Source organism: Lactuca virosa, chromosome 6 (genome assembly GCF_052849685.1).
Source record: "Lactuca virosa cultivar CGN04683 chromosome 6, Lactuca_virosa_CGN04683_v6, whole genome shotgun sequence".
Classification (NCBI taxonomy): Eukaryota; Viridiplantae; Streptophyta; class Magnoliopsida; order Asterales; family Asteraceae; genus Lactuca; species Lactuca virosa.
The window spans coordinates 233966763-233992507 of NC_136431.1; positions in this window are offsets into that span (position 1 = coordinate 233966763).

Here is a 25745-nt window from a genome sequence, read left to right on the forward strand (position 1 = left end):
CATATGTATAAATAGTGTGTTATTAGGTATGTTTAAGGGGGAGACAATAGAGAAGAGGGAGGGAACGTGCAAAAGCGACTGCCATTGTTATACTTGGTTTTCTAGAGAGAGAAAGTAGATAGAACGTGTGTGTGTTTGAGTCTTGTGTACCGGATCATCATTCAATATCAGTGTGTGCATTGAAGATTCATCTTGTTCTTCTTATTATTCTTCTCTATTCCATCTTGCATCATCCACTTGATTAGGATTCCGCACCATCAAGTGGATCGGATTGATACATCAAAGCGATTTAGGGACTTACAAGTTGTATCAGAGCTTGGATCGTATCAATCAATTTGGCAAGATATTGAACGTTTTAGACTTTTTCTTGAAGGTTTTGGCATTTTTGATTTGTTTTGGAAGAAATATTGGATGTTTGTTCTTCGTGTTCTTCATAAATTTGACTTTTTGATCGAGTTTTGCACTAAAAAGTTGAAAAATAGTGTTTTTGCTCGTAATCTGCGAGACCCCGGCGGCTAATCTCGGTCAGGGTCTAGGGTTTCCGAGGAGTTTGCGGCAGAAAATGAGTTTGCGGTCAGCAATTGCGGTCAACGTTTGCGGTGGAGCGTCTGCGAGGATTGCGGTGGAGCGTCCGAAGGTTTTCGGTGAGAGGGTTTGCGGTGCGAGATTCTCGGCCTTGGAGTTTTCGGCTCGCACGTGTTCAGTTCTGATTTCGGTCTCGCATTTTCGGTCAGAAGTTGTTTTCCATGCGAGACTTCTCGGTATGGATGAGAAGCCTCACGATTTCGGTCTAAAAATCAGATTTTTGGTTTTAAATTCTCGTTTTCGACCCAAAGTTTTGACTTTCGACTTTTGACTTCCAAGTTTAAATTTTGACTTTCATTTTTGACCTTTGACTTTCAAACTTGACTTTTGACTCTCAAGACTAATCTTTGACTTTTAACTTTGACTTTCTCGTTTAACTTTCAAGCTTTCACGTTTGACCTTCAAATTTGACTTTCAATTTTGACTTTTAGATTTGACTTTTAAAGTTTATCTTTTAAGGTTGACTTTCGAGGTTTCAAGTCAAAGGGCATTTTTGGTAAACAAGGAGTTCCTCAAACACCAAGGTCAATAAAATTTCATGTTCTCAGTCTTGTGAAGCTAAAATTAAACTTTATTGTGATCAATATGATTTGCTAAAAAGGGAAATTGAGGACCTAAAATATGAAGGATATACACTTAGGAAGGCCCAAAACCTTTAAAAGAACAACTAGAGGCCAAAACCAAGGACTTTAGAAAACTTCAAGAAGAATATAATAATAAATGTGAAAATTACAACTATGCTAAAAAGGAAATTGTCAAATTAACTGCCGAACTTGATGCATTAAAAGCTAAATATAAAGATGCTGAATTTAACTATAAGAAAATTGACTTGTCAAGTGAGGTAGTTGCGTCCATGATAGAAAAACAATTAAAATTTAAAGATAATAAAAATAAGGGTCTAGGGTATCATAGTGTTCCACCTCCCTTCAATGACAACTATACCTCACCCCTTGAAACCAATGAGGAAGAGATACCTGCTCAGTTTGGTTCGCTCCCTGTACCAGTTTCAGTTAAGACTGAACAATCAGGCCAAACTGAGAGTGTTGAGGTGAGCGATACTAATGCCTCTACTTCATGTGCAGGTAAAGTAATGGAAGATGAGAACAAGGAGAACATAAATAATTCTAGTTCTGTTGATTCTGTTGATTGTCAAACAAATGTCTCCTTGAACTCTGAATCTGTTGCTTCTAATTCAGTGACTTCTAATAAACCTGCTGTTGGTGAATATAGGCCACCAAAACAAGCGAAACACACTGCTTGCTGCAAGTGTGCATGTGGGAACAATCAGAAACAAGGCATGGGCATGCTACCAGGGACAGGCAGAAACAACTTCTACGTGAAGAAACAAACTTGTTTTCACTGTGGAACACCTGGAAACATTGCCAGAAATTGTACAAATCGTGCATATGTTCCCTACTATGCTCAAGGTTGGCAGAAAGCGCCAAGAGGGAGATCTTTCAAAAGAAATTATTCGAGGTCACAATCGCGCAATGGTGACTGGAATGCGAAAAAGGCCAAGAATCAATCTCCCAAGGACAAGAAGGGAATGTCAGCCAAGAATCCAAATTCAAGAGATGGTTTAGTTAAACGAAGATCAGTTAATTCAAAGTCATCTCGACAATCGACTTTATGTTCTAAAGCAAGTGATAAGGCATCCATCCGATCAAACAAGAAATTGGTTAAACCCGAATACAGATGGGTACTAAAGGTTCACACTCCCAAATTATCTAATGATTCTAACATTTCTTCATCTTTTGTGTATGATAAATAGGATATGTCATGGGAGAGAGTACCTTGTGCAGATGATAAAGGTCAACCCATCTTCAAAATGGACTGGGTTCCAAAGACCAACTAATCCCGCACTCTGTGCTGGAGCAGCTATGGAGGAATGTTATCAGACCTCAGTTTGTTTATAGTGGCTGCTTCAAGCACATGATAGGGGAAATCTCTCAACTATACAACACTCAGAACCTTAAGTGAGAGTATGTGTCCTTTGCGGGAAAGGAAGAAAGGAAAGGATCACAAATGGGGATTGTACTTAACGATGTGAAGAGTTTTTGGATCTGTTCCGAGATTGAAACACAGTTGAGGCTGAACATGTTGCTGCATCTGCGTGCTGTTCTCAGATTATCTGGTTGCAACTTCAATTGCTGAATTACGGTTTGAGTTTTCTTCTCGATACTTTTAAGTTTTTCATAAAATGATTCATTTTAAAGAGAATTTTCTTTTAAATTTGCGCATTTATTTTGTTTTCTTTCTTCCCCATGCACAAATTAAGGGGGAGGGGAGAAATCAAAATACAAAACAGAAAAAAATTATAAAATCAAAAATACAAAAATATGTTTTCTTTCGCAAGTAATTTTGGGAAGTGATATGAAGTTTAGTGCTAAAGGGCAATATGAGAGGCGTGTAATACACTGAAGCCGAATTGTTTAGACTTTGTGTTCAATGTGCTGGTAGGCATGAAGGATTCAAAAGGACTAGACATAACTGATAATGAAAGGAATTGACTATGTTAACTCATTTGGACTTAGATAGTTACATTTGGACTGACCATACGACGCTCGGGTAGATTGAGCAGTGAGATAAACTAGGGAACCTATGAGATACATTAAAGTTACTTATCATCTAGAACTGTGGCTCAACATTTCCTCGATGTACAGACTTATGTCCTTAATTCCGGTACTGATAGGGCGACTGGGGGGTTCTGATAAAGTAGGTCCGTAGGAAATTATTTTCTTGCTTTCTATCTGCCAGTCATATGTTGCCTCCTTTGCGCGATTGGAACATATCCGACCTGGAATGCAACATATGCAACTCTATCTCTATGCACCTTCCTATCTATGCAATTCTTTCTATCTGTTAGCCATATATTGTCTCCTCTGCACGATTGGAAACGATCCGAACTGGAACACATCATATGCAACATTCTACCTCTCAATCCCTCTATCTGTGTTAGTCCCATGTTGTCCCCTCTGCATGATTGAAAAATATCCGACTTAGGACACAACATATGCACTTCTATATCCATATTCAATCTTAATGATTGAATACTCACCTAAAGTAAGGAATTCTTTGGAAGTTCTTGATTACCGGGGTATGTCGGGAAGTGGGGAACACGTTCTAGTGCATCTAAAATTGAACCATTTAAAAGGATGTCTGTAGATCTCGCTGCTGAATTTAAGTGGACAACAATATCCTTGGTCTTCGTCAACTAAATGGTTCATTTAAGAATAGAGGTACAATGTCTTGTCATTTTTAATCTGTTCAACTTATAAATATTCTTTGTGTTTAAGTGGATCACAATATTGGTGATTGACCAGATCTAAACATGCAGGTGTGTGCTGATAAACGATATTGAATTGTTTGACAACTTTGATCCCAAAAGTCTTTGTTTTTGTTAAATTTGTTCATAGTTTTCCTCTATACACAAATTTAGGTGGAGAATTATAAAAAATCAAACAAAAATCATAAAATTAAAAAAAAAAATCCAAAAATATATTTATTTCTTCTTTTATTTCTTTTTCAGAAAAATCAAAAATCCAAAAAATAATTTTGTTTTACTTTTGAGTGTATTTTATTTTTGGTTTTTACTTCTTAGTGATTTCTATTGTGTGCTAAGTTTTCTTTTAGCTTTGTTTTTATCTCAAAATTTTCTTTGTCTTGAAAAGCAAATTCAAAAATCAGAGAACTCAAAGGAAGAAGAGACTCAAGGAGACTGCATCGAAACTTTCTAGGCCAAGGTTACATCCTTGAACAACTATGGTAAGAAGGGTTTTTCATAACTCTGTGATCCACATGGACTTTTTAGTCATTTGTTACTTTTCAAGGCGCAACAGTGATCATTGAAGAATTCTCATTCGAAGGAACAAGAAATGAAGATTATTATTCAACACACAATCTTTCAACCCTAGAAGCAAGGTGAAGCTGTATTTGAAGATTATGTGACAGATTGCATTGAAGCCTCCTCAATCAATTTGCTGCTATCTATGAACCTGCTGAAGTGATCCAGAAGAATCGGTCTCTCTGTTGCTTTCTCGGAAGATTCTTAAAACTGAAGGTGCTGATTTTGAAGAATCCCTACTAGAAGCCTCCACACCCAATGTGCGTTCAAAGTCAAATTTTTGAAGAAAAGTCCAACTGTTAAAGATGAAGTCATTCATGCAGAAATTCATTTGCTCATCTTGAAGTTGTGAAGAAATCGAAGATAAAAGCTGGAGCCAAGCACAAAGTGAAGATTGAAAAGAAAAGCAAGCTACAAACCCAATGGGAGTTTGTTAGGTCATAAGAAAAGAAAGCTATAAACCAAGGGGGAGATTGTTGGGTCTAAATTTATGGTTTACACTTTGCTATTGTAGGCATTTATAGTTTTCGGTCTAGGGCCGAAAACAGTCTTGGGTTTAATTGTAGTTTGGACCGAAATCACATGTGATTTCGGTCTGGCCTTTGGGTTTTGGGCTTGGGTTTTGTCCATATGTATAAATAGCGTGTTATTAGGTGTGTTTAAGGGTGAGACAATAGAGAAGAGGGTGGGAACGTGCAAAAGGGGCTGCCGTTGTTATAATTGGTGTTCTAGAGAGAGAAAGTAGATAGAACGTGTGTGTGTTTGAGTCTTGTGAACCGGATCATCATTCAATATCAGTGTGTGCATTGAAGATTCATCTTGTTCTTCTTCTTATTCTTCTCTATTCCATCTTTCATCATCCACTTGATTGGGATTCCGCACCATCAAGTGGATTGGATTGATCCATCAAAGCGATTTAGGGACTTACAAGGTGTCTAAGCCCATAACTAAAATTAGTAGATACTTGAATTAATAGTAACACAATCCTTTTGGTTTGCCCTCAAACCTAGCAATTGGACAAGATGATTTTAGAGAGAGAGATTAATTTATTATGTGAATAATAAATTAAATAAATGATTTATTAATGTGTTATGAAAATAATATATTAATTAGAAATCATATTATTCAATTAATAATTAATTAGAAATTAATTGGATTATTTAAAAATACAGGGACTGTTTTGTTTTTTGTTAATAGTTAGGAAAGGAAGGCTCTAGAACCCATTGGAAGAGGTGGACGAAAATCTCTAGGGAAAACCTAGGAGATTTCGTCCGAGGCTCCTTGGACTAGGGGTTTGGGCTGCTTGGTCGCCAAGCAAAGGATCTAGGGCATATCCATTTAACCCTATCTTTAACACCAAGTTTCCTCAACTATATAAGGAGGTCCCTAGCCCTTAATTTCGTCTATCACTTCCCTCTACAAGCCTTGGATGAAATCTTGGCTCTCTTCTCCTCTCTCTATAGTTTTCCTCTTTCTAGTTTGGGTGTAATTCCATTAGAGACACGACACTTGTGGTGCTTGCTTCCAAGAGATCACCAAAGGAGAATTATAGTTGTTTGCTATAACAACTAAAATGTATGTAACCCAAAACCTTTTCTTTAGTAATTTCAAAAATTACCTAGGGTGCTTAGGGTTTCTTTTTGATATTCTTAGTTATAGGTTCAATAGAGAAAACATAGATCCTTATTAGGGTTGCATGCACACTTAAGAGTTTAAGTTTATTTGTTTTGCATAAAACCCATCACTTTATACCTTCAATAACTTATAAATCAGAAGAGGGTGATGGATCCAAGATAGCTCCTTACTTCCTTGCACCAATATGAACTTCCTCCTTCCTCAAGCTTCACCAAAATCCAAGAACATGCTCTTCAATCAAGCTAACAAGCTCTCGATCATACATGGAGGTTGGGGTTTCAAAAAGAAGAATGGAGGTTGACGGAGAAGACCTAATCCATGAATAAAGATGCTTAAATATGGGAGAAACCCTAAAAATCATGGGTTTAAGCTGCTACAATGTGACATCCCCATTTTCACGGTCAGAAAAGACCGATTTTGTTTATGCTTTATAAAAATCAGAGTACCTCTTTTAATAAAAATGTTGCGGAATTTGTTCCCAGTAAAACATGATAAATACGTTATCAAAGCATTTCCGAAGAAAAGTATTTTTATTCATTTTAAAACATTTGGGATGTCATCGTCAATACAGAAACATAAGCATAAACAGAACTTACATTCATTATCACTAGTGATTTATATCTCCTTAATCTCTCAGTGTAATGTGACTTCATATCAACACCTGTGATATAAATAAACTGAGTGGGTCAGGTTGGGAAACCTGGTGAGTACATAGGGTTTTCAACCCACAATAAATAAGTTTATTAACTTTATCAAACCAAACAAACCCGATTACCCGTTCCCGTTATCCTTACTTTACGTCCCTAAAACATCTAACACAAGGGACCTAGTCTAAGGGACTTTCATCGGGGTGACAACACATGCTTCGGGGGTTCCTCAACAATTCATGTCAAATAAGGCAACCATGTGGGGGATGGAGTACTGTTGGTGAGCACACAGTTCAAATAAACACCTACAGGTTGCGAGCCTGCTAGCGTTCCACTGGACTGTCTAGAATAGTCCGTGGTCGTCATCTATACTCCGCTAGATGACTGGATCATCAATAACATCTATATCGAGGCCTCTCATTATTTTATTTAGTCACACAGCAACTATTACATCTACCCATGTTTTACCCAACACGTTTTGTAGATGTAAAATACATATACAATTTAAATCATTTAAAACGTGTATAAAAATATTTCACCCAGCATAGACAACAAGTATTCAGACAATATGCACACATATCACGTAATTTATATTAAATACTTCATATCTATGTGTAAGATGAAAGGGACCATTCACTCACTTGAAAAGGTGGTGATTCCGAACTCAGACAGCGCTTCGCTTCTTAAAAATAATTTCCTTCGACGAAACCTAGTATTATTACCACTAGAGTTTAGTATATTATTCGCCGAGACTAATTAATAGTCTAGCTATTATTACTATTATATAAGCGTTAAAAAATACTTATATAACCCATAATAATAGCCCAAGTACTTATTATAAGTTCCTAATAACGTTACTATAATTAAATAAAAGCTATATTAAAAATAGCGTAGGTGTAGCTCACTTACAACGGGTTTTATAGAAAACCGGGCTTTGCTTGGAGCAGCGTTCCCGAGCCTAAAAGCTCTTCTTCTCGGAGCCGTCTAGCACTCCTAGGCTTCCGCCTCGTGCTAGGGAGGTTCCCTAGGCTTTTCGGGGGGTTTCGGGGCTAGAGAGAGGTTCTAGAGAGAAAGTAAAGAGAAGAAAGAATGAGAAATGTGTGAAGAAAATGAGGGTGGGAGAGGTTCTATTTATAGGGTGAAAAATGGCTGAACTTGGTGCCACATGTCACCATCTAGTGGCAAGACTTGGGGAGAAAGCAATGGCCAAGATTGTGCCACATCACCCATTTTTGCACAGCACACTTCCGACTTCTAAAATCCGTAACTTTCACATACGACCTCCGTTTTGACGTTCTTTATATCCACGCGTAGGTAAAAATAAGATCTACAATTTTCATTTTGACTCCGTTGGCTAATTCTCGACCGATCTTAAATTTAACAGTACGAGGAGATTATACTGTTAAATGTCCGCGTAAAATTCATAACTTCTACATACGGACTATGTTTTCGTCTGTATTTTTACCGTTGAGTTCCTATTAATGAGATATTCAATTCTCATTTAGGTCGCGTAGGCCAAAAACCGCTCGATCTAAAATTCGAGTTTCGGGCTGTGCACTGTTAAGCCAAATCTTAGAAAATTCATAACTTCCTCATACGAAGTCAGATTTGGGCGTTCGTTTTTTGTATGTTCTCGGTTTAACGTATACTACAACTTTTGTTTAGATTTCTAAGGCTAAATAGTCCTCCATCGTAAATTCACTATTTACGTCTCCCGGTGTTGTGCCGGTTTTGCCGTAAAACTTGGACGGACCATAACTTCTTCGTTATAACTCAGATTTCAACGTTCTTTATATGTACGGAACCCTTGAGACGTATTCTACAACTTGGTTAAGATTATTTATTCTAAATAATATTTTGTCAAAAAGTCGTTTTCGACCCCTATTATCTCTAAATTGACTAGCCCGGATCTACGAGCGTTACAATTATCTCCCCTTAGGATGATTACGTCCCGGAATCATCAACGAAACAGGGCTCACATGATGACTCCATACGTTATCTCTTCATCCTAAGTAATAACCGTAACTTTGATGTTTCTTCGAACGAATATCTAACTCTAAGACTTCCTGATTGCAGGCGGTGCTCGATCTTGCACTTGCTCCCTATCTCACATTAGACTCCAAATTATGACCTTCAAGTCACAATCTCGATCCTTACTGGAGACTGCTTCTTCTTCTTCTTAACAAACTTAAGATAAGTTATTTTATTACTAAAATGGACCGATGTGTCATATTCTAATTACTTATCATCGTATGTTCCCACGCTTAGACTCAGGTCTCTTAGAGTCTTCCAGAACAGACTATACATTTCTTCATGTTCTAATCACATCTTAAAAGGTAGCATTTCTAGCTACAAGCAACTATCGCGATACCTCTACCGATCGCTTTGATTATCTTTTATTTCAATCTTCCGACTTAAGTCAGATGCTACATCAAACTTGGTTCTCTGAACCACATAACATACTTATCGTAGTCGGACTCAATTCGATATGACCACTAGGGTCGGAATAACAATCATCCTGTTAGTCATTACCGAAACGATGGTAATGACATATTTGAATAAAACGGTATCAATTACTAGCTTCTTGGTAACCTTGTGACTTTCCCTGATCCAAGCGTGAGTCCTGTGCTTCCGGTAGTATATGCCTCTACTACCTTTCACACCTACTCATACTCGTCCCAAGTATTGTCTTGCAGTTCACCCAAGTCACCATACAATAAAATCACATAACAACTTGACACATTAGATAACAAAACGAAGGTTTTATATTATTCCTTGAAACGATTACATAGGTGTTCAAGTTCAACCTATACTATGCCTCTAATAGGCTACACCACGTGGTACTATTTACACGACTACTTCATAGATCCTCATTCCTGATCCCTTTCATTTCCATCTTCTTCGTCAAGGATCATATGGAACACTCTTGCCTTCGGTTTCAGTGGAATGTTTGGTCTGGCCGCCTCTTTCTTCTTCGGGCAATCCTTAGCAACGTGCCCTTCTTCACGACATTCATAACACACCCTTTTGCTGGCGGTGCACTCGTTGGCGTAATGTCCGGTCTTCCCACACTTGTAGCAAGTCACTTCCTTGCTACATTTCCCGAAGTGCTTCTTCTTGCATTTCTCGCACCATTTCACTTTGTTTCCTCCTCCGCTAAAATCCTTTGAACCAGACTTGATCTTCTTATTGGGCCTCGTAGACCCCTCAAACTTCCTCTTTTCGCCAACCTCAATCTTGTTGGCAGCTCTTCCCTTAATCATATCCTCCACAGACTTGGCAGCCCAGATAGCTGCCTCCAGAGTAGGTGCCTGATGCACTGGAACCGCGTACTCCCATGGAAGTCCCTTTGCGTACTTGTCGATTTTCGTCAACTCATCCGGAACAAGACGCAAGGCGAACTCCATCTTCTCTGTGAAGTTGTTGGTGTATTCATCAATTGACATGCTTCCTTTCTTCAAGGTCAGGAACTGGTTCTCTAGCTCGAGCAGGTTTTGGGCTGAGCAGTACTTGCGTTTGAACTGCACCAAAAACTCTGCCCATGTCGGTTGCAGGGGCTCATTGGGGCTCAGAGTCTTCCCAGGGTATTCCACCAGCGCACAGCACCTCCTCGGAATTGACGTACTGCAAAGGTGGTCTGTAACTTGCCTCTGCAACCACACGTCATGTAAGCTAACTCCATCTCCGAGATCCAATCCATGACTCCGATCGGATCTTCCTTTCCAGTGAAAGTCGATGGATTGCAAGTCAGAAAATCCTTGTACTTGCATCCATTCCTCTCGACTCCGTCATACTGGTTGTTTTGTCGAACTATTGGTGGGTTGGCTTGACCAACGGTCCCACTGTAGTTCCCTCCTTCTGACTGCCCATCGTTCAATTCTGGCTGTTCAACTGGCATTGTAGGGTCGTCCCTATTTTCATGCAACATTTGCCTCATCTCTTCCCGTTGTCCAGCCAACATAGCCTGTATCATGGCTTGTACTCCGGCCATTGTAATTGGCTCAGGATCATCTGCTACAACAGGTATTTGTTCAATCACTGGTGGTTGATTCCTGTTCCCATTTGCATTCCCGGCTCCACTACGGGTTCTTGCCATTTCGATCTATATACCAAATCAGACGTTCGGTGTGCAATGACGAGAATTAAGACAGGAAAGATTTTATTTACGATCGACGTGTAATTCTCCCTATTTCTCCAAAAAGTTATATGCCAGTTCTAATACCGTAATTAAACGTTTAGAAATCTGAACACATAAAGTTTCTAGATCCGGTCGGCAACAGACCATAGATCCGATCATACAATGCATATCATAAATCATTTAGCACATAAAAGCATGTTAGGCATTTCCCCTAAATTAACTAGTGCTTGTGTCTATTCAGGTGCTTTACCTAAATTTTATTAGACGCACTCCTCACAATCCTTGCTTAGCATTCTAAGTTTAAGTCTAGAAATAAATCTATATTCCTAGTTCGCTTAAACTAATGCTCTGATACCAACTGTGACATCCTCATTTTCACGGCCAGAAAAGACCGATTTTGTTTATGCTTTATAAAAATCAGAGTACCTCTTTTAATAAAAATGTTGCGGAATTTGTTCCCAGTAAAACATGATAAATACGTTATCAAAGCATTTCCGAAGAAAAGTATTTTTATTCATTTTAAAACATTTGGGATGTCATCGTCAGTACAGAAACATAAGCATAAACAGAACCTACATTCATTATCACTAGTGATTTATATCTCCTTAATCTCTCAGTGTAATGTGACTTCATATCAACACCTGTGATATAAATAAACTGAGTGGGTCAGGTTGGGAAACCTGGTGAGTACATAGGGTTTTCAACCCACAATAAATAAGTTTATTAACTTTATCAAACCAAACAAACCCGATTACCCGTTCCCGTTATCCTCACTTTACGTCCCTAAAACATCTAACACAAGGGACCTAGTCTAAGGGACTTTCATCGGGGTGACAACACATGCTTCAAGGGTTTCTCAGCAATTCATGTCAAATAAGGCAACCATGTGGGGGATGGAGTACTGTTGGTGAGCACACAGTTCAAATAAACACATACAGGTTGCGAGCCTGCTAGCGTTCCACTGGACTGTCTAGAATAGTCCGTGGTCGTTATCTATACTCCGCTAGATGACTGGATCATCAATAACATCTATATCGAGGCCTCTCATTATTTTATTTGGTCACACAGCAACTATTACATCTACCCATGTTTTACCCAACACGTTTTGTAGATGTAAAATACATATACAATTTAAATCATTTAAAACGTGTATAAAAATATTTCACCCAACATAGACAGCAAGTATTCAGACAATATGCACACATAGCACGTAATTTATATTAAATACTTCATATCTATGTGTAAGATGAAAGGGACCATGCGCTCACTTGAAAAGGTGGTGATTCCGAACTCAGACAGCGCTTCGCTTCTTAAAAATAATTTCCTTCGACGAAACCTAGTATTATTACCACTAGAGTTTAGTATATTATTCGCCGAGACTAATTAATCGTCTAGATATTATTACTATTATATAAGCGTTAAAAAATACTTATATAACCCATAATAATAGCCCAAGTACTTATTATAAGTTCCTAATAACGTTACTATAATTAAATAAAAGCTATATTAAAAATAGAGTAGGTGTAGCTCACTTACAGCGGATTTTATAGAAAACCGGGCTTTGCTTGGAGCAGCGTTCCCGAGCCGAAAAGCTCTTCTTCTCGGAGCCGTCGAGCACTCCGGGGCTTCCGCCTCGTGCTAGGGAGGTTCCCTAGGCTTTTCGGGGGGTTTCGGGGCTAGAGAGAGGTTCTAGAGAGAGAGTAAAGAGAAGAAAGAATGGGAAATGTGTGAAGAAAATGAGGGTGGGAGAGGTTCTATTTATAGGGTGAAAAATGGTTGAACTTGGTGCCACATGTCACCATCTAGTGGCAAGATTTGGGGAGAAAGCAATGGCCAAGATTGTGCCACATCACCCATTTTCGCACAACACACTTCCGACTTCTAAAATCCGTAACTTTCACATACGACCTCCGTTTTGACGTTCTTTATATCCACACGTAGGTAAAAATAAGATCTACAACTTTCATTTTGATTCCGTTGGCTAATTCTCGACCGATCTTAAATTTAATAGTACGAGGAGATTATACTGTTAAATGTCCGCGTAAAATTCATAACTTCTACATACGGACTATGTTTTCGTCTGTCTTTTTACCGTTGAGTTCCTATTAATGAGATCTTCAATTCTCATTTAGGTCGCGTAGGCCAAAAACCGCTCGATCTAAAATTCGAGTTTCGGGCTGTGCACTGTTAAGCCAAATCTTAGAAAATTCATAACTTCCTCATACGAAGTCAGATTTGGGCGTTCGTTTTTTGTATGTTCTCGGTTTAACGTATACTACAACTTTTTTTAGATTTATAAGGCTAAGAAGTCCTCCATCGTAAATTCACTATTTATGTTTCTCGGTGTCGTGCCGATTTTGCCGTAAAACTTCGACGGACCATAACTTCTTCGTTATAACTCGGATTTCAACGTTCTTTATATGTACGGAACCCTTGAGACGTATTCTACAACTTGGTTAAGATTATTTATTATAAATAATATTTTGTCAAAAAGTCGTTTTCGACCCCTATTATCTCTAAATTGACTAGTCCGGATCTACGGGCGTTACATACAACAAGTACGTCGTGGCACACTACTTACCACATCATGGTGTCCATCAGAACAAGTGTACAAAACAAGCCATGCCACGTTGTGGAAATAGTTTTCCTAAAAAACCATACCTTTGACTCCTTCAGGTCACCAACTGATCCATTATGGAAAATAGGTGTTACAATATCAAAACATTTTATTAGACTTAACATAATTCAAAAGACTTTTCTTTTCACATTCCATTCCATTATTTCATTAAGGGCTAATTCTGGTATTGAAGTATTGCCATTTTTATACTTAGGGTCTAGAAATACCCCCAAGTCTATACGAAGGTGAAAGAACAAAATCAGTTTACCCTAGAATCATTTCTATTAGGTAATCTATATCGCGAAGGGGTGCGTCACCCCGATAGATTCCTTTATATCCCGTTACCGAGATATCATGGCTCGAGCAATATATTATTTTCATTACTTTCCATATTTTTAATTACGTTCCCTGCTTTACACATTCCATAAATTAGTAGTAAGATACTCATTTCAAAAGTAAAGCATCTATATTTCAAAACATTTCAACATGTTATCAAAACATTCGTTCTTCCAAAACATTTTTTGTTTTTCAAAATGTTTTTGCTTTCAAGGCATTCTTTCAAAACATTCATTTCAAAAGTATTGAACACTTTCATTTCAAGACATTTCATATATCAAAGCATTGGTATTTCATTATCATAAAATCATTTTGTCGTGTACCCCAAAGTGGAAAAATGCCAACACGTACTCACCTCAATCACAAGAAGATTGACTAGTCCTCTTCTAGTTCCTTTCCTTATAGAAACACTCTCAAACACCACCTATATAACATGTATAAAAGTCAATAAATGCCCAAAATATCCCTCATAGGTTCCATTACTAAATTTTATTGCTTCAACTCATCCTTATGAAAAATATGAATGTAGTAAAAAATTGTGCGTAGATTTTCGTAGAGCTGGGCACTCTGACCCTGCACGCGGGTCGCGTCTCGAGGCGGCCCAAACTGTGACACCCCCTATTTTTCAAAACCGAAAAAAACTTTTCTTTACGCTTTCAAAACCATATTATTTTTATTTACGGAAAAATCCCAGTACAATAAAACATTTTGCGGAAACTGTCTTGTTTTATTAATATATCTTTGAATAAAGATATTGTTTCAAAATACAAAAACTCTAAGGATGTTGTAATCAGTATGGAACACTATTGCAGATTGTCTCTTAATCAATCGGCATCCTAATCAAGTTCCAGCAGCTTAAACCTTGTTACATGTGATGCATATAGTTTGAGTGGGTCGGGTTTGGGAAAACCTGGTGAGACACATAGGGTTTCCAATACCATAATAGTTTAATGATAGTAAATCATAATTAATAAACCTGAAAAACCAACAGTTACAAACATTATATCACTTAACACAGATATCCATAAGACAATCTACCTGTAAGGTCACACCTTATGATCTGATGAGTCAAACACTCTATACGCTGACTGCTAGTGCCAGCGCCAACATAAGCACTAATGTCAGTGCCTCAAGACATTATCAGTGTCAGCGTGTAGATATTAATCTTATATAACCTTTGTATATTAGGTAATTTTACGAATATGTATAGAATAGATAGAAAATCTGATATATTGGTGATAAGGATCGGTTCTTAGTATAGATTAGGTACAATCCCTTGATTGCAGGGATATACTAGTATAGTTTAGTATATATTCAACATTAGGGTGAAACCCTAATGGTAACGTCTTGGTGACCGTCTTTTTGACAACCCGTTTTCTTGGTGAAAACAACCCCTTTCTTGGTGAAAGACAATTTGGTGAATACTTCGTGTTCTTTACTTTTTTTGTTCTTTATTAGCTTAGTTAGTTTGTTTTTGTTCATTATACTTGAAGTGTATCAGATCGATACAAACATTCAATTGGTATCAGAGTGGGTTTTTGATACACTCAAGTAATTATGTCGACCTCTTCCAATCCTAAATCGACTGCTTGCAACAAGATTCCTCCGTTTGATGAACTCAACTTCACTGCTTGGAAATCAAAGACCATGGATTCTTTCGAGATCATGGACTTTAACATGCTCGACCTCATCAACAAAGGTCCCATCGCCTTTATGAATCAATCATCCAATGATGGTGCATCTGATAGTAAGCAAAAAAGGAAATATGTGTCAAGATACAATAAGGAAGAGAAAAGGGTACTGAATCTCGATGTCAAGGAGGGAGTTGTTATTGGAAACCCACTCCCTTATTTTGTCTGTCGTTTGGTTCAAAACTGCTCAACTTCTCAAGAGATGATGATCACACTATCATCTTCTTTTGAAAAAGAAAACCTCTCATGTAACATCCTCAAAAATCATGAAAATTTAAACTTTAGAAACCAACCACTTTCATAAATTGTTTACAAACATAGTTTTCAAAAGTATTTCAACATCAGAGTTCACAAAACATAAGTCCAAAATATGAGGATGTGTACGATCACGCCTTCACCTTCCCGTGGTCCTTTGAAGTACCTGAAACATAACCCAAAACTGTAAGCCAACGCTTAGTGAGTTCCCCCAAAATACCAACACATAAACAGATAACAAATATAATTAACAGCATACCATGGGTCCAATCAACCATCAGGTTGGAATACCCCAGGTCCCTCAACCATTGGGTTGGAATGCCAACATATTATAGGTCCAATCAAACATCGGGTTGGAATACCCCAAGCCCCTCAACCATCAGGTTGGAATGCCAATACACTATGAGTCCAATCATCCTCGGGATGGAATACCCTGGGGCCCATATACCCATCGGGTTGGTATGTACCGACATGTTGGCTTACGCACAAAGCAGTGAAGCCTCAGCCACCGACCAAACATGTGCACATATACTAGATAATCATATAACAGTCTACAGTGAGTCAAACAGATCTACATATCACTAAGCATATAATCATACTATATACCAGGATACCGATCTAACAAATCACTACAGTACGATAACATGCATAACAGGATATTAATCCACTGGTCCGGACTTGGTGCCTTTGATCCGTAAGTACAGTGAGGAAAACTCACCTCGTAAATCCGTACAGGTAGTAGAAAAGAATATTGCTCCACGAGTTAACTCTACAAGTCAACTATACACAGGAAGAGACCCAGACCTTAGGCTTCATAATAAAATACCCAAAATGCCCCTAAGGTCAAACTAGTTCAAAAGTCAATAGAAAGTCAGCGGTCAACGAAAAGTCAACCTAACTGAGTACACCCAGCATACTCAGCTCCTACGCCCCGCGTACTCAGTCCTTGACCAAAAACGAGCACTTGACCACCTATGCCCAACGTACACCATTGTACGCTCAGCGTACGCAGCAGCCATGCAAAACTCCCATTAAGTGCTTAATTCAACAAGTCCAAATCTCTAAATCCAGATCCAAGTCTAAAAAGGTGTTCCAAACCATAAAGTTTCCAGCTTTATGGTTATGCATGCCTTAATAAGTTGAAAAACCAAAACCCTAGTTTTTCTTAACCACTTAAGACTTCTATAACTTGCATACAAGCACCAAATGAGTCAAGATAGCATTTTTACGACTTAAAGCACCTCAAATCTCCAGAAAGGACAGGTCCTTTGGTCTTAGAGTAGCTCATACTCATTAAGTCCAAGAAAAAGGGACTAAAAACTCATAAAACTTCTCATGGAAAGATCTTAAGGAACTACAAGTCAAGATCAAAGGTTTATACCTTCTGGAGCTTCCCAAGGAGGCAAAGATCCCAGATCCACAAGCTTGCTTCCACACCAAGGCTCGTCAATGTATCTTCTTTCTTCCTTTAACACACCAAGAGCAAACACTTAAGCTCAAAACACACACACTCAAGGGACTAGGGTTTGCAAAAACGTCACAAGGGGAGTGGAGGCTAGAGAGGTGAGGGAAATGAGGTTATAAGGATGGTTATATAGGGGGCTCAACCCTAAAATTTAGGGTTTCCAAACCTAGTGAGTACGCCTAGCGTACTAGGGCGCGCCCTAGTACGCTAAGCATATGCATGTATGCATGGCGTACTCCCATTCCCCCAAAATTACAATTTTGCCACTAAGGCTTCCAATGGACACTTCCTTCTACTTACGGATCAAAATTATAGGGTTGAATTTAGAAGTACCTGAACACCGGGATGTTACATCTCAGATGACGAAGCCTCAAAAGGTAAGTGTCTCATGGCGCATATCGTTGAATCTCACGCTGACACATCAAATGACAGCGTTGGCACTCTTGACACTGATCCTTCTCAAGCTGCTACAGACCTTAAGTCAGAATAGGACACTACCTCATGGTATCAGGTAAAAAATCTTGTTAACTACTCTTTTATTGTAAACATCGAAAAAGATGACATGATTGATGACTTACGTTTCGATTTATCTGTTTCAAACAAAGAAAGATCTTCTCTCAGATTTAAGTTAAAAAACCACAAAGAAAAACTCTCATTTTTTGAAAAATCTCTTTCTCTTTTAAAAAATAAAAACACTTGTATCTCGCTGACCAACAATTTTCTTCACCTTGAAAAAGAAAAAGTTGTTGATCATGCTAGATGCATTCAACTTATTTTAAAAAACATGCGCTTATTCTCACTATAATGTCACAAGAATTATTAATGGTCAGATTCCGGATTAGTGTGAGAAAATTCTTGGAGGTGATATAGAAGGTGTTGTTTCCTTAACAAAAAGTGTTGAGACTAAACAAACATTCTATAATGCTGATTGTTTAGAAAAAGACTTTAAGAATAGATTTGTAAGTTCTTATTTTTAAATCAAACTTTAATTGATACTCATTGCTCCACTGACTCTAATGGTAACACCAAATGTGTTTCTCAATTATTTGCTCTTGATCATTCCCGCCAACCTTCTCATCGTCAGTATATTCTACCCTCCACTAAGATTTTGCTGAAATCTCCTATATGTAATGGTGAAGTTCATTCGGTAGATGAAATTCTTAGCATTTTTCCTTAGTGCTCCATTAGCAAATCTGAACCTGAAGATCAATCAAAGTCTTCTATTTCATATGACTCTTCAATGTATCATGAGCCTCATGACAAGGTATCATCTGAGCATACCATCGATGACATTCCTTGTTCCAAAACTAAAACAAGAACTCTTAAATCAAGTAATCAAAGTTCTTCGAATCCAGCAGTTGAAAAGAAATCAAAATCTAATGTTAAAGGGAAAAAAAATCCTGGAATCAAAGTTTGTTATCGATGTGGTGATGCTTCTCACAACGTCAATGAGTGCACTTTTGAAAAGAGCTCCATTCGCTCTGACAAAATCATGACTCAAAATGATAAGTGGATCAAAAAGGGAAACTCTTTAAACTGTCCCCATGATGATTGTTATAATATCTTTTCTTAAGTGACCCATTGCAAGATGGGTCAGTGTATATTAATTGTATATTTTAGTTTCAGGGTAAAAAACATATTTTGTATCTAGATAGCAGTTGCTCAAGACATATGACCGAATTCAAGTCTCTTCTGGAAGATTTCATAAAGAAGGATGGTCCTACTGTTACATATGGATATAATGGAAAGGGTGCTACAAGGGATATGGATCCATCAAGTGCAATTCTGTTGTGTTGAAGAATGTTTCTTACGTGAAAGGTCTTCAGCATAACCTCATTTCAATCAGCCAACTATGTGACACTGGCTATGAAGTTCTCTTCAACAAGAGAGAAGGAAAGGTTGTTGATCAAAAGAATGTCACTGTTCTGACTCCAAATCGACAGAATGACATTTATGTTTTGGATATGTTTTCTACTGACAACTCTCTTTGTCGCTGCTTCTTTTCCCGTGCTCAGTCTCATCTAAATTGGTTGTGGAACAAGAGGTTATCTCATTTGAATTTCAAGAACATATCAAAGATTTCAGGGAATCAACTTGTAAGAGGAATTCCTAAGATGCAATTTGTCAAAGATAAGTTATGCTCAGTGTGTGAAATTGGAAAGAAAACCAAGTCTTCCATTATCAAACCACTTCATCTCCTCCACATGGATCATTTTGGACCGGTCCCGATTAAGTCAAGAGCTGGGTAGAAGTATACTCTCGTTATTGTGGAAGAATTTTCCAGATTTACCTGGGTAGTATTTTTAAGAAAGAATAGTCATGCCGCTGATGAAAACATTTCACTCATTAAGCAATGGGAAGTTCTCTATGATCTCAAAGTCAGGCAATTACATAGTCATCATGGAACTGAATTTAGAAAATCTTCCCTGGAAATTTTTTGCTCAATCTCAGGAATTTCTCAGAAGTTCTCTGTTGTTAGAACTCCCCAACAAAATGGCATTGCTGAAAGAAGAAACATAACTCACATTGAAGCTGGAAGAACTATGGTCGTTGACGCCGACCTTCCTTTGTCATTTTGGGCTGAAGCTGTTAACACAACGTGTTATACCCAAAACTGGTCCATCATTGTTAAGCGTCATGGGAAAACTGCATATAAGCTACATAAGGGAAGGAAACCAGACATCTCTTATTTTCATGTGTTTGGGTGTGTTTGGTACATCTTGAATCAAATAGATCAGCACTCTAAGTTTGAAACTAAAGCTGATGAAGGAGTGTTTCTAGGTTACTCTAGTGTATCCAAGGATTTTAGGGTATTCATTCTTTCAATGTAAACTATTGAGGAAACTGCTCATGTCACTTTCGATGACGACTTATTCATTCATGATCGGATTGACCATCCTTCATTAATTCTGAATGAGCTTACTTATAGTCCTTCAGACCCTGTTCCTAATTTCTTTCCAAATGACACTGAGCATGTTATTCCTAATGTTGATCAAATTATCAGCTCTCATCCTATCTCAAAAGATCAGCCTATCATCTCTGAAGAAGCTAACCCATCTAATCAGGAAGATTATGTTCCGAATAATAAGAATGAATGTTCTAATCCTAGAATTCTTCGAGATCATCCTGAATCTCAAATCATTGGAGATGTGAATTCTGGGATTCTCACTCGTAGCAGAGTCAGCAACAACTTCTACATGATTGTTAATTTCGTCTCGATGATTGTGTTGGATAAGGTGTCTAAGTCCATAACTATTTCTGGTATGTACTTGACCCTACCCGGCATGGTCCATTTGGGTTGCATGGCACCATGCAATTGGATAAACTAAAATGAGAGAAATAACACTTATGGTTTATTAATATATTATAAGTTCTAATATATTAATAATATTATTTAATTAGTTTGATCAAGAATTAATTTAGAATTAATTAAGTGATCAAAAGATAACTAATTAAATATATGGGTAGATTATGTAAATCTTCCATATCTTATATAGTGGGCTAAGAGGCTCCATGGATTATCAAGTTGGATTCCACCCATAGGATGCTCCATGGATGCTCCATGGGAGTTACAAACCCATGGGTCATGGAAATGAAGAGTCATGACACATTAGGGTTTACATGGTGTAACCCTAGATGTGTCAACACTATATAAGAAACCCATTCTCCACCAAAATAGGCTACATTAAGAAACAAGAGGGCTAGAGCCGATTTTGCAAGTGTAAGATTCTCTCAAAGTTTACTCCTTTGCATTTGGTGTTGTGTGAAGCATTTGAGGCATCACACTTGGGGTGCTAGGCTCACAAGGTTTCAAGGATCATAATCAACAACAAGGTAAGTTATTCTATCTTTCATTCAAGTTAAAAATGTTCCCCATGTATGCTAGATAGGAATATAACCTTGGAATTCAACTTTGCATGATTATTAGACAAACATAGATCCAATGTTATTAGGGTTGCATGTACACTTAGGAAGTGTTAGAATGCTCAAAACCCATCAGTGGTATCAGAGCCAGGTTTGTTTGTTGTTTTTTTTTGGTGTGCAAACAGCTTGAAAAAAAAATCGTTTTTCTGTTTTCTGCTCGTATGAAAGTTTGCACATTTGTTGCTGGAAATGGACTAGAAACATTACCCTAAACTGTTTTGATGTTTTAAAGCTTGTTTTAGATGGTGTAATGTTTATGCTAATCCATTTACAATGGCAATTATTAAAATTACAAGTTTTTTTTAAGTGTAATTTTTGATTCTTGAAAGTGTTCATATTCATGTTCTTGAACTTATGAAGATTAGATGATCATAGGAATTGTTTGTAACCTTCATGGTAGTTTAATTCATGATCTGTGTTTTAATGGAGTCCATAACTTGTCCTTAAGTTATGGAAAACCAAAAGTCTCACTTTTATTAAAGCCATTAAAAGAACACAAGAGTATTAAAAATGAAGAGTCTTCATTTTTATTACTCAATTAATTCATAAGTTATAAGAAATGAAAAGTTTTGGAAGTTTACAAAACTTGCCCTCAAGTTTTGGAACATGTAAAGTCTTGATTAAAACTTTAGTTCCAACCCTTAGAATTTTAAAAGTTAAAATTCAACCCTTATACTTTATAATATTATAAGTTACTAATATATATGTATAACAACAAGTCGTCTTACCGCTAGTACGCCTCATTCACGAAGCCGGTCTATAAGTGGGGTATAAGGTTGTTGCCTATAAAATGGCAACTTAATGGGTGTCCACTCTCACCCACCGCTTCCTTGATCGGTGGAGGGTCGTTAGCCGAACGGGTAAGACAAGGACTTATAAATTCTCATTAAAAGTATGATGAATATTATAAAGTAACTAAATGCTTTTATTAAATTCCCAATCTTAGTTACTTTAGGAAAATGTGAATAAGGTGCTAATCCATGAAATTACACTTTACACTTTGTTTAAGTCGTTGGTGGAGCGTGTGTGGTTAACCGGCACACTAACTTGGACTTAACAAGGTAGGTAAAGGGTGACTTAAGGTTTACCATAGCATCGGTGGAGCGTGTGTGGTTTACCGGCACATCGATTGAGTGATAAACCTTGAGGGTACCAAGTGATTTGCATGGTTACTTCACACCTCGTTTTGTGATCCTCGGTATCCCAGTCACAAAACTTGGAGGGCACACTCGAGATTGAAACATGCCTTTGAAAAGTTCATTGAATCTCAAAAGAATCTAGGAATTTCTAAGAACCAATTAAAAATCTAATATTTATATTTCGTTTTTCATGGTGGAAATTGGTGAATCGTCATTCACCTACCTTTCAAATATGTTATAGCTTGGATTACGGCATACCTCTTCTAAGTTATAATATATTGTGATTGGATCCTAGCCTTAAAATTACATTTGGGTGTTTTATTAAGGACTCTCTTAATATCTAAACTAATCTTGTTCTCTTCTTTCAGATGTCTTCAAACAATGCTGCTTCTGGATCTAATCCTAATGGCTCCTTTACCCTTATGAACTTGTGTGGGAAAGTTGCTTTTGATGGATCTAACTTCAATGAATGGATCAGAAACATCAGGATGATTACCCGCTACGAGGACAAAGAATATGTCCTTGACAAGGAGCTTAAGGAGATTGATGAGACCACTGCAACTCCCCAGGAGATCGCTGACTTCCGGGCACATGAAAGGGATGCTACAAAAGTGGCATGCATCATGTTGGCCACCATGACAGCGGAACTCCAAAAGTCCTATGAGGACTTCTACCCTTTTGAAATGCACCAAGATCTGATGGAAAGATACCATCAAAGTGCACGACAAGAGAGGTATGAAATCATATGCTCTATCATAACAACCATGATGAAGGACGGGGAATCCGTCACGAGCCACATGCAGAAAATGCAAAGGTATGTGGATCGGTTGCTGAAGCTTAATGTGAACTTCCCTGATGAGCTTGCAATAGATATCATTTTGCACTCATTACCATCGTGCTATGATCAATTCCGCATGACATATCACATGAATAAGGAAGAGGTCACACTCAGCAAACTTCAGGGACTCCTCAAGACCGCAGAAACAGGTCTTAAGGGTAAGTCGGTTGTTAACACTCCTACTCTAAACTTCGCCCCGATTTTGGCAATCGGGAAAGGTAGAGGGAAGAAGAGGAAGAGCTCTTCGAAGGGTACCAAGGCTAGGAGCCTTGATGTCTCTTCTTCAAGTGGAACCAAGAAAGGTTTCGTCACTCTTTCTTCTGACCCAAAAGAGGCTGAATGCTTCTATTGCCATGAAAAGTCACATTGGAAGCGGAATTGCCCAAAATACCAGCAAGATGTGAAGGATGGGAAAGTTAAACCCAACCATGCAGGTATTTACACTATCTTATCTAATAACTCACCCCATTCTAACTCTTGGGTCCTTGATACCGGTTGTGGTATTCATATCTGTTCTGATTTGCAGGGACTAAGAAGAAGTGAGAATGTGGAGCATGGAAGAATAAACTTAATCATGGGGAATAGGAAAGCTTTACCTATCACCAAGATTGGAGTTTATACTTTATTGCTAAGTAGTGGGTTTAGTTTAGATTTGAATAAGTGTTGTTATTCGCCAGAAATGGCAAGAAACATTATTTCCTTTCATGCATTGTATAAACAAGGTTTCACCTTTTCATTTGATAATGAAGTTGGTTCGATTAATGCTTTCTTTAATAATGTTCTTTATTTTAAAGCATTACCTTGTGATGGCGTGTATGAAACTATATCTGTGGTTGATAACTTAGGAAATAATGTATTGTGTATTGATTCTGTTAATAATAATAACTTGGATAAAGCATCATTATGGCATTGTCGTCTTGGACATATAAGAAAGAAACGCATAGGCCAACTCCAAAAGGATGGAGTATTGGAGTCATTTGACCTAAAGTCAGATGATAGTTGCGAATCATGCTTACTTGGAAAAATGACAAAGTCACCCTTCACAGGTTCTTGTGAGAGGGGTGAAGGTTTGTTGGATCTTATACACACAGATGTGTGTGGGCCCTTCAAACATGCCACAAGGGATGCTAATCGTTATTATTTGACTTTTACTGATGATTACAATAGATATGGATATGTCTACTTAATCAAGCATAAGTCAGAGACTTTTGAGAGGTTTAAAGAGTTTAAACAGGAAGTCGAGAATCAATTGGGCAGGAACATTAAGATGCTTCGATCCGATCGAGGTGGTGAGTATCTTAGTTCAGAGTTCCTCGACTATCTTAGGGAATGTGGGATTGTCTCACAATTGACACCTCCCAGGACACCGCAGTTGAATGGTGTATCTGAGAGGCGTAATCGAACCTTGTTGGATATGGTTCGTTCCATGATGAGTCGAGCTTCGCTACCAATCTCATTTTGGGGGTATGCCTTAGAGACTGCCGCCCATATCCTTAATCTAGTTCCCACAAAGAAAGTTGCCAAAACTCCTCATGAGATGTGGACTGGTAAAGTACCCAAACTAGACCACATTAAGTTTTGGGGTTGCGAGGCTTTTGTGAGACGCGAGACTCATGATAAGCTCGAACCTCGAAGTGAGAGGTGTATTTTCATCGGCTACCCACAGAAATCCTTTGGTTACCTCTTCTACAAACCTAGTGAGAATGTGGTCTTTGTAGCTAGGAGGGCTTTCTTTCGAGAGAGAGAGTTCATAAGCCAAGGAGACAGTGGGAGGCAAGTTGACCTTGAAGAAATTCAAGAGTCAAGTGGTGAAGGAACTTCAAACCCTAGCACTCAACTTGAGGAGGAAACTTCTGTTGAGCCAATTGACAAGTCTATACCTCTGAGGCGTTCCACAGGGGTTAGGAATGCACCTGAGCATTACTATGGATTCCATATTACTGCGGAAGGTGATACACTTATCAGTGATGAGACACTGATAGGTCTGGATGAACCTAACAGTTACGCGGAAGCCATGGCAGGCCCTGAGTCAGCCAAGTGGAAAGAGGCAATGGACAGCGAGATACAGTCCATGTATGACAATCAAGTTTGGAACTTGGTTGAGAATGTACCGGGTCGTAAGACTGTAGGGTGCAAATGGATCTTCAAGAAGAAGACCGACATGGCTGGTAATGTACACACTTATAAGGCACGACTGGTTGCAAAGGGTTTCTCACAAACTCCGGGAGTTGATTATGATGAGACCTTTTCTCCAGTGGCCAAGATTAAGTCTATTAGGGTTCTGTTAGCCATAGCCGCATTTCATGACTATGCAATATGGCAAATGGATGTCAAAACCGCTTTCCTTAATGGAAAGTTGGCTGAGGATGTTTACATGAGTCAGCCAGAGGGTTTTGTCAACACAGAGTACCCTAATAGAGTGTGTAAGCTTGAGAAATCCATTTATGGGTTAAAGCAAGCACCTCGCAGATGGAATCTTTTCTTTGATGAGAAAGTCAAGGAATTTGGCTTTTCTAGGAGTGAAGATGAATCTTGTGTATATGTCAAGGCTAGTGGGAGTATAGTTAGCTTTTTGGTATTGTATGTGGATGACATACTACTCATAGGAAATGACATCCCAACTCTGCAGGA